At 44.0% G+C, this 10,309-nt stretch overlaps 1 protein-coding gene across 4 annotated transcripts in view; it reads right to left on the bottom strand.

Annotated features, from left to right (window-relative positions):
* LOC124195638 (inactive tyrosine-protein kinase transmembrane receptor ROR1-like) overlaps window positions 1-10,309 on the bottom strand; it is a 169,768-nt gene that overhangs the window by 139,175 nt on the left and 20,284 nt on the right. The gene's annotated exons all lie outside the window — the stretch shown is intronic.

Here is a 10,309-nt window from a genome sequence, read left to right as displayed (position 1 = left end):
TGATGTTTTTGTTGATCTTGGCAATTGCAACGGACCAAAAAACCCCTCCTGGACCAGTCAGGGACCAGTCAGGGACACAAAATAGGAGTCCTTGGCCAAACGAACAACAAATATATATCTGTGGTGTTTCACGGATGTCTTTTTGGTGGGCCGGTTTGTCGCCGCGATAACAAACAGAACACCACCAGCAGAAGCCCAGCAAGCGACCAAAGCCTCGTCTTCTTCTGCGCGTATGTTTTATTTACTACAAATAAGAGAGAATTCGCAGATGGTTCCGGTTTGCATCATTCTCGCTGCTCTTCTTGTGCCAGTTCAGTCACGTCGAGATAATGCAACCGGCTCCCCCGCATTGAGTCATTCATTTATCCGACTCCAACAAAGAATGAAACAACAACAACAATACTCTGTACAAACAAACATATGTGGTATCCTCTATACACACACACACACACCGGTACCTACTACATATGTGTGTGTGTATAGAGCTCTTACGTAACACAGCAAGCACACAGCTAATAAGACACAAGAAATTTACTTTTGCTTCCAAGGAATTCGTTCTGAATTTCGTTGGAATGCAGTTAGAACGCCCTTTGTCATTGATGTCGTTTTATTGTCACATTCTGTTTTCTTTTTGTTTCTGCTCTCGCTCGTCTTCGTCCCTCTTTCTCTCCTTTTCTCCCGTATATATCTGCCTCTCTCCATCTCACGCGTTTTTCTTTTCTTGGAAAGAAACGAAAAGAAACAGTCAAGTGGAGCACGCAGAGAGAGTGAGGGGAGAAGGGGGTGAGGGGGGCGCAGTGGGAAAAGATTCAACCGACGCGCGCGCGATTCAAATCAGCCCAAACCGTCGAAAAACCACAAAAGAATCTAAAGTCCGACATCATCAGCTAATCGATTTTTCGAAGCCACTGCCGGCGCCTGAATTGTCGAATTTGATAAAATTGTAGCGATTGATCGATTTCTTCGATCTGCTGTCACCGTGCCGGTGGACGTGATCGAAGAATGCCGTCAAGACAAGTCGACCAAGTCGCGCGCACTCGACACATCGTTCATTCGACTTTCGTCTCCATCGTCTATCAAACTCAAAAAACAAGTAAACAGAAGCGAAATGGCAAAAGAAACAACAAACGAGAAAAAAAATAAAATAAAAATAAAAAAAATCAAATCAAAAGGGAAATTCGATCCTGCATTGAATAAAACGATGAGTTGACTCGATGGCCTACTTCCGATACACCATTTCGTACAGCACAAAAACACGAGCGATCTGTGGGGGGTGCTGCCCTGATATCATCTGCACCCATCCGAACAAGAGCAGAACCAACTCTTGTAGTCGACGCAACGACACACTCATTTGCTGCCTTTTCCGACTTAGTGAGTTGTGCGTTTACCCCTTTTGTTTCAAATTTATTTTTTCAGCATTGTTCTGTTCTCGTTCCAGTTTCCAGACTGGCGATCATCAGAGATTGCCTTCTTTCTTTTAGCTGTGCCACCAGTACTAGAGCAGTATAGGTTATGTATGCTATCACGGTATCACCCCCGTGTATATATGTATACGTATAATATGGGGAGGAGGGAGAAGGAGAGCAAGATCGTTAACATGGCCAAGACCATCCTCCGTCGACTATTATTATTTATCAGTGGTTGTTATGGATGCAATGAACATGCGCACCAGTTTTTATTGGCACAAGGAGAAAAAAAAAGAGAATCTGGGCCGTGAAGGCTTGTCATCGGACGGCGCTTTTGACTTTGAATGGCAGAGGAAGTCAGAGAGCCCGTATTGTCAACCATTAAACGGGAGCGAGCCCATAGGAAAGAAGAGGAGGCAGAATTGCGCGTACATATCATAACGGTTGGTTCGCTTTTGTTGCCTCTTTTTTTTTCACTCGCCAGGTTCAGGAGATCTTGGCGACCCTTGCTGTTCCCGACCTATAGTCACAAGAGGAGGATGAGAGAGACCAACTCCTTTTCAGCTCGGGGGAGAAAGTAAAAGAGAACACAGGAAGAAAGTGATGACATTAGTGAGACAAAGGATGCCCAACCATCCAAATGTCGTAACAAAATGAACAGATCACAATACCTCTACACAACACATTCTATTTTGCCCTTTCAATTTGCGTTAAGACCCGTTTTTTCCATTCCCTTATTCGGACTTTCCAATCATCTTTTTCAATACACATATCAATCGAAACAGTATATCGTATAGCGCCAAAAAGAGATTTCTCGTGTACAAAGACATAGTCTGCTTCCGCTATTGAGAGAGACTTAAGCTTTAGCTCTACTTATTCCTTCATTCAACCTGCATTCAACGGTTAAGAGAATCTCTGAATAAATGAGAGGCCCTGTGTCACTTCAAAAGGTCTTTGACATACACAAAAAACGCAAGGCTTTTTTTTTCTTTTCTTGGGAGGGGGGGTTCTTATTGTTGTTTTCTTCCCAATTCAATGACGATCGTATCTCATTTATTTTAGTGATAGGATTACGTCGCCACAATAACCCCGGCCGATCGATCTGCAAAGCTAGTCATCGGATTACACACACAATATTGATCGTTCATTTGTTGTTGGTTTTTTTATATGTTACTTCCGTGGATACTCTCGTCTTAAAGCACATTTCGTTCGTTTCTTTGATTTCCTTTTATCTCGGCTGAGACTTTCGATTTCTCCTTTTTTTTCTTCTTCTTCTTCTTGCTGTTACTGTTGTTGGCTCCGTCCCTTTCTCTCTCTCTTGATTTTGCCGCCCGAGTCTGCTGGATGGGCGGTCGCCGAGTTACTGATGTGTTTCGATGGTATTGTTGAATATTCAGTAAGAAAACGTACGGATGCAGTAGTATATACACGCACTCAGTATGTATCTACCAATCTATCTCTCTTTTCATTTTTTTTTCTGGGAGGGTTGGGGGCCTGTTTATCTTTTCTATGGCTTTCGGCATCTGATTTTCTGGTTCATTTTGTTTTTGTTTTTATTATTATTATTATTTTTTTCTTTTGGGTACTGGCGATGCGAACCTGTGTCTGATGCCTATACCAGCAGATGATGCCCACAGCCTATATATATAGTGCTATACAGTGTATATGTTTCGGGAGAGCAGCAAACGCCAACCGACTTGCGACTCCCACGTATCATTATGCCCCAATGCTTCCATTGCTCGCTACAGTACCTAGACAGTATAGAGATATACTATATAACTCGGTTATTCCTCTTCAGGAAACACTAGATCGGGAGAAGGGATTCATTCTGCTCATTCTATTGTTAATAAAGAATGGCAAAACAGTATGCATTTTTTCACAGGGCAGCGTTCATGCAAGCGACTTTCTGTGTTGATTGTATTCCACTAGATGTGTATATAGAAATATTGATATACATTGGCGTGAGTTTAGGCTCGCCCATGTGTGGCGGATATAATACGTGTGTGCGTGCGAAAAAAGATACCGTTGAGCTGGATAATCTATGGGCACATGAAAGATGAAAAGAGCGCTTTGGCACTCCCTCTTTTTTGGGGGGCTCAACTCCTGTAATTTGATTCTCGCAAGAAGGTTCTGCTGCTGTCGCCGTCTAACGCTGTTAAACTCGTCTTGTTTTGTTTTGGTGTCTCGTTCTGGTTTTCTAGCCGAATGCAGAAGAAAGTCGTTCTATTATTGAAACATTGGATCTGGCTGATTAAATAAAATAGGAACGAACCCCAAAGAGATTTTCTGATATTCGAACGTGTTAAATCGCTAATGCGTTTGATGTCTTGTTGGCGTCGTTAATTTAGTAGCATCGTCATTCAGACGACAAATTCTCAGAGGCCAACGGACCTTTTAATTTGGCTTTTCTTTATTGGCTATTCTGAGACTCCGATTGACGTGTGCTTTGCTATTCACTCGATTGAAAAGGGACAACCGTATCACTTCAAAGGACATTCAGAGAACTTGATTGAGAATTGGAATCCTTGAAACACCCCAACGTCGGTTAACTGGGGACGAAAGTTCACTTAAATTCATGTCAAACTGTATAGAGAGACAAAGCTCTGTCAGTTCTTAGTTTGTCAATTTTGTTTTATAGCTCTTCTCATCTCCCTTAATACCAGAAAAAATCACACTCACAATGGGGGTTCTAAATTTAAATAACATTATTGTAATTTTTTTTATAGATTGGCAGCGTATTGGGACTAAATATTTATTTATTTTTTAAGACCTACGCAGGGAGAGCTGCAGGAGTTCTACGAACAAAGCATGTTCTTTTACATGGAACGATGACTGCAAAGTAGGAAAACCAAAGCCGAAATGAAGTTGATGTTAGCTCGGCGCTACAACACGTGGGGTCTTTGGTCAACATTATTTTTGGACGGAAGAAAATAAAGTCAATAATAGTGGTGCACACACCAATGGTGAATAAACAAACATCCAATTGAAATACAATGTATTTCACGCTGCTAGTGGACTTTCATCCCGAAATAAACTTTTCTTCGAGTCTGTTTGACAGTGTCTCCCTCTCTCACTCTCTCTCTCCGGCCGCCGCCCAAATCTCGCATGTTATGGCTTCGATAAATACGCAATCTTCTTCCGAGGTGTTCCGTAGTATCTATATAGGCTGAGAGTCTCCGCTGCGAGCTATGTAGAGAGTACGAGTGACTTAATGGCTTCGCCCAAGAAAAGGAACTCGGTGTGATCGGATGAAAGAAGAACTTGCGCCAGCGACAAAGATGATGACAGCCAGCCTCGTTCCCAATTGGCTCGGCTACAGCAATAAGCAATCGGTGTTGTCTGCTGCGTATCCCTCCAAGCAATCGAGGGGGAGAAAAGACTTGTGCGGTTTTCGATAGCGAGCAGCAGCACCACCAGTATATATATAAGCAAAAAGGACGTGTAGGCTGCTGCCAAAGCGACGAGTGAATAGGAGAAGAGAACTGATACCGGTTTCTTCATTCAGACGGCTAATGACGGACGCAATAGATAATACACAATTCCCTATGTCGGCAACGGTTGGCTCTGTCCTCTCTCTCTCTCTATAGTGCTGGCTTAGATATAAAAGCCAGCATCTCATTAGGATCGGGCTGTTGTGCCCATGTTCCAGAAAGCTGGCTGGCGGGCCAGTAGCTAGTATATTAAGACACCGCATCTCTCCCCCGTACAAATCCCGCGTGATTTGTTGGAAGTTGAATCTCTTCAAATGAAAGAGACAATATAACGAAGGCGAGACACACATATAGGGTGATGAGTACAGGCGATTCTTTTCCTTGACGTCCTATATAGTGCGTGTTCTCCATTTTCTTGGAACTTGAATTATTTCACAGATTTTCTCGGTGCGCAGCTTCGCACGAGCCTGTAGCTAGTCCTCATTGTGCAACTCGCTCCCTTCTTCGGATTTTTCATCCGTCGGCTACATTATAATTATGCAAGACATTCCCCCCTCATCCGCCCGTCGCTGGCAGGCGGTATATACTACTCGTGAATTGCATCAATTGGCGTGAAACAAGTTCCCTCGCCGATGAACAGTGACAGGACCCTCATAAACAAGCGACGCGTGCTCATTCGACATTTGATTCGTTGGAGAGAGAAGGAATAATAATAATAAAAAGAAGTGTTGTTAGTTTCGTATTTGTTCAGCCGTGGATGAGATGCACACGACATAGAGTTGCTGCGAGAGTGTCTGATGGCGTCGGCCTCCTCACCTCCATCACGATATCGTACTTTCATTCGACGAGAGCGACAACAAGACAACATTCTTCTGCTTTTTGACAGCTGGCTGATGGAGACGTTGGACGCAAGTTGGACTGGCACATGCCATCCACCAGTCGTGTATATTACACACCTGCATCGTGTCGCTCTGGCTTTAATAAGATCGATGAATGATCAGCTCGCATAAGGTGCACTATATTCGTCAAAAGAAAAGCTTGACGTCGTGTCGTCTCGGTCGTGTTATATACGGTACCCAATAACATGTAAAATGCATATATATACGCAACATACACAGGGTGGTATACTGTACATTGAAGATAAGAGAAAGAGGGGAAAATAAAAAAAAGGTTACAAGTTTTCGTGGGGGCACCTATCGAGCCTGTCGGGGATATGTCAAACTTAAGCAACGTTGTTGGCAGCGACCGCATATGTATAGCAAAAGTGAAAGAGGAGACAATATGGCCACACTAGGGAGATGGGGATGGTGGGAAAGTGAGAGAAAGAAAGGGCGACGCCAGCACACACGGAAAAAGTAAGTTTGGCCTTTTTCCCTTCGTTAGACTATGGCTGATGTTGTGGCTTTTCGGCTGTGTGGGGCTACCGAGAAATAATAAAAAACAAAAAAAACAACAACGGGGTATATAGAATAGATAGTAGGGCGACTATTGTCAATAATCAAGCGAAACACAAAAGCCTCTAGAAATAAAAGGGAAAAAGGGCACGAAAAGTTGGTGGTGAGAATAGGTCTTGCTGCGCTAACAAAGGGTCCCCTCGTGACCAGCAAGTTGAACTCGTTAATGTATCATTCAAGAGCGTTTGATGGGCCCAGGGATTCAGGGAGCAGCAACATCCTCTGCATTGGATCTAAACCTGGACAACTGTAATTGAGAGTTTCTCGGCTGATCGAATGGTCAGCAACCGAATCAGCGGTACCGCCATCAAAGTGACTTGATGGGCGAGATTTACGAAAATAAAATACCAAAATAACCTTCCGGACTGTCCTCCTCCTGTTACCTCCGACTACAAACAAGAGGATGATGATGAAGATGGGAGGGGGCCCACCTTATGGTAACTCGGATGTCCCATTCTCTTTTCTCTGACTTTCTCAAAGCTAAGCCGTAGAGGGCACCAAAAGGACGCCAAAAGAGACGGAACGGAGAAAGAGAAGAAAGACCGGAAGGAACGTCCGGAACAAAGAGCCCGGATAAAAGGAACCCGAAGGATAAAAGTGTGAGGTGGATGTGAAAGAGAGAACGGACAAACGACATCTACAAAATAAAAGAAATAAAAAAAATTACACACAAGAAGAAGAAGAAAACAAAATCCCACACATCACACAAGACGATAGAAAGAAGTAAAAGAATTCGGGATAAAGACACGGGAGGTTCAGCACACACACACACAACAAAAAAAAATCTTGAAAGGATAGAGTATATAACCTCATCACCACAGCAACACAGCAGCTCGGCCATCTCGGCCATCTCGGCCAGCTCGACAACATCAGACAATACAATACAAACGGAAGATTGATTTGGGCATCGAGAGGAGGAGCCCCATGACAACCAGACGCGGAAGGGGGAATGGGTGGGGGACAAGCATACTCTCTCTCTCTCTATAAGGCAGACGAACAACAAACAGAAACAGAGGAGGAAGAAGACAACAACCAAAAACCAAACATATACACACACACACGAAAATACAAAAAAATACAAAAAAAAACGGGCGGAAAAAAAATCAAGTTGGTGCTGCCGCTTCCAAAACATCCACGGACCCAACACAACGCTGACTGTATATAGGCGCATAGGCGGATGATGGACGCGGGCCAACAAATGGGGGACACGGGCGGGGGAATCTTGCCAGCCCTTGCCAAAAAGTATATAGAAGGGTTTTCGTCCAGCAGCGGCAGCATCACCAGCGACCCCGAAGCAAAAGACGTGGGTATAAGGGAGAAAGACGACGACGAAGGGAGAACAAAAACAAGAACAATTCTGGTTACTGGTAGAGCAGTAGCTAGCTATATATTCTGTAATTCAGCACCATCTTGGATAACAGACGATACACCGAGGTCTCTTTCCCCTTCGTTACTCCCGTTCGCCCTTCAGCAGCGACAACATTCGTCCAGCAGCTACTTGGCATTCTACTTTTTGGGAGGCATCAATCGAATGGAAAGCGATAGCAGCTCCTGCGAAACGCGCTGTTTTCGCCGCTTTTCGTAGAAGACATTTGACAGATCGCGTCTTCATTTCCGCTGTACAGTTTTTGTGCAATTGTGATCGAACGTCGGACCGGCTAAATCGACTTTTCCTTTTTTATTTATTTTTTTTTTACACGCTCTTTTTCTTTCAATTGGCTTAACATTGTATCACAAAATTATATGGATGACGTACCCAGGCGAGGGGATGCCAACAATAAAAAGAGCGATGCGCACCCGGGGCACCCCCTATAGTTTCCGCATCAAACTGGGCTCCAATGTTAATCTGAATGCAGCTTTTTCCTTCCGCTCAGAAAAATATTATCTCGGAAAATTCGCCGCGTTTTGCCGTACTCGCGCGCAATAACCAACAATTTAATGGCTCGCGCTTAAATGGTTTGATTTATGGCGCTTTATGGAGATCATTTGAAAAATGTGGAATAACCCCGCGCTCGCCGTTGAGGTGTAGGTTATAGAGTGGCGTACGCATTTCTGGCATTAGACGGGGTCAATGGTTGTCGGCGTTCTCTCTCTAGTGTTGCACTAGGTGATTCTCCGAGACTAAAGGTTATATTGCATCAGAGTCTCCCTCCTCCGCCCTTCTTTTTTTTTTACACGAGAATTCGTTCCGCCATTGCCGGCCGTATAAGCTTATATTGTGTATGGCTTGAAGTGAAGGAGGAACACTGTCAAATAAAACAAGCCCCAAAAATCCAAACTCCCACACTCGATTGGCGAGCTGATTTAGTCAAGCACCGTCGTGAGTCCAAAAAGAGAAAAGGAACACGGCAGAGGTCGAAGTGCGCCCCAGCTATAGTACATATATATCCAGTTAGGGGTTGGGAGAACACTGGGAAGTTGCCATAACGACCCCGATGGCTCATTTAGATGGGCGCAATAGTCGTATTTCTTTCGGCTCAAAACGACTAGTTTCACCTCTCTTTCTCCTCCTCCGTTGTCTACTTTTTGGCCATTTTTTGGTCATCATGGACGATTCGTGGGGAAAAGAAACCGCAGCGTGTCCACCGCTAGGAAACCGCGGACACAGAACCAACCGCGCACGTACCACACACACCTCCCAAATGGCGAATCGTCAACCGAACGCGGCACGCGACGCAACTTTGTCTGCCTGTTTGATTCAACTCGCTCGTATTTCGCTGGGGTCCATTGCTCATGTCCATTCGCGTACATGTTACCGTTGCCAGTTGCCACCCATCGGCAGCAATTCGAGAACTATACAGGATCGACCTTTTTTATTTTTTTTTCTTCTTCCTTCCTTCTATTGCCGTGAGGATATAGAAGGGAAACACATCAAGCGGCAATCGATAAGAATCGTGTCACATCTTCCGTATCTCGGCCTATTTTCCTCTTTTCCCCCTTTTCTTTTTTCTCTCCGTCCTTATACTCTCTTTGAGTCACTTACTCGTTTCTTTCTCTCTGGCTCTTTCAATAATACCCATAGTGCTTCTGGAGGCCTCTTCTCGCTGCGACTACTACTACACACATACAGTATACATTCTGTGTGAGAGACCTCCACCCCACCCACCCCACGTATAGGAGAAAATCGATGAATCAATGCAGAAACTGCCTATATACACACAGTAACTCTCTGTGTAACATTCTAAAAAAAAAAGGACAAAAATAATAAAAACCTATTCATCCTCTCTCTCTCTCTTTTACCCGCTGCCGCCTATATAACCTATATACTCTTTCCGGCTTGGTTAAGTGGTCCGTCGTGCGGTCATCGTCATTCAAACACGGCGGTTCCCGTATTTTAAACGACGAAGTAAAAAGCTTTTTTTTTTCCTTTACTTTTTCAGCACCGATAAGAGCTTAATGGAACTAGAAGTTCGGCTTCAGCTGTTGGATGTAGTAGTAGCTTAGTAGCAAACACGACACACTCGTACATAATTTCGGTGTCTGTAAATATCGTTTCGTTTTGAAATGTTTTTAGTCGACATCTTCCCGAGAAAAGTGGGAGCGCAATTCGTCTAACTGAATCATTCTCTCAAATCGGATCAATTGATTTGAAAATTGAAATAACATTGCTGGCGAGTATTCCTCGGTATTCCTAGCTTTCCTAGTTAGTCGAAATGTGTGGAAGAAAGAGAAATGGAAGACATTGATTATTGGCATTGGTCTGGGCTCTAATAATGAGAGCGACAATATAAAAATCAATTCCAAAGCCGAAGGATAAGTCAGTGCACATAGGCCTGAATATTTTTCGGCTTGTCGCATAGGGTATTTCTCTTATGGTGCTACTTCTGCCGTCGATAAGATAACTCGATGACACTCGGCGACAGGAGACACGTCGAGGACTTTTTGAGTTTAAACACACAGCACGCGTGACTCGCCTTGGCGAAACGGACTTAGTATGCGACTCTCTAAAAAGTTCTATTATTGCCTTTGTTTTATTTTTCCCCTCCTGGTTGAACTGTGTGTGTGTGTACTGATGATA

This window comes from Daphnia pulex, chromosome 6 (assembly GCF_021134715.1).
Source record: "Daphnia pulex isolate KAP4 chromosome 6, ASM2113471v1".
NCBI classification, from domain to species: Eukaryota; Metazoa; Arthropoda; class Branchiopoda; order Diplostraca; family Daphniidae; genus Daphnia; species Daphnia pulex.
This window is presented reverse-complemented; position numbering and strand designations above follow the sequence as displayed.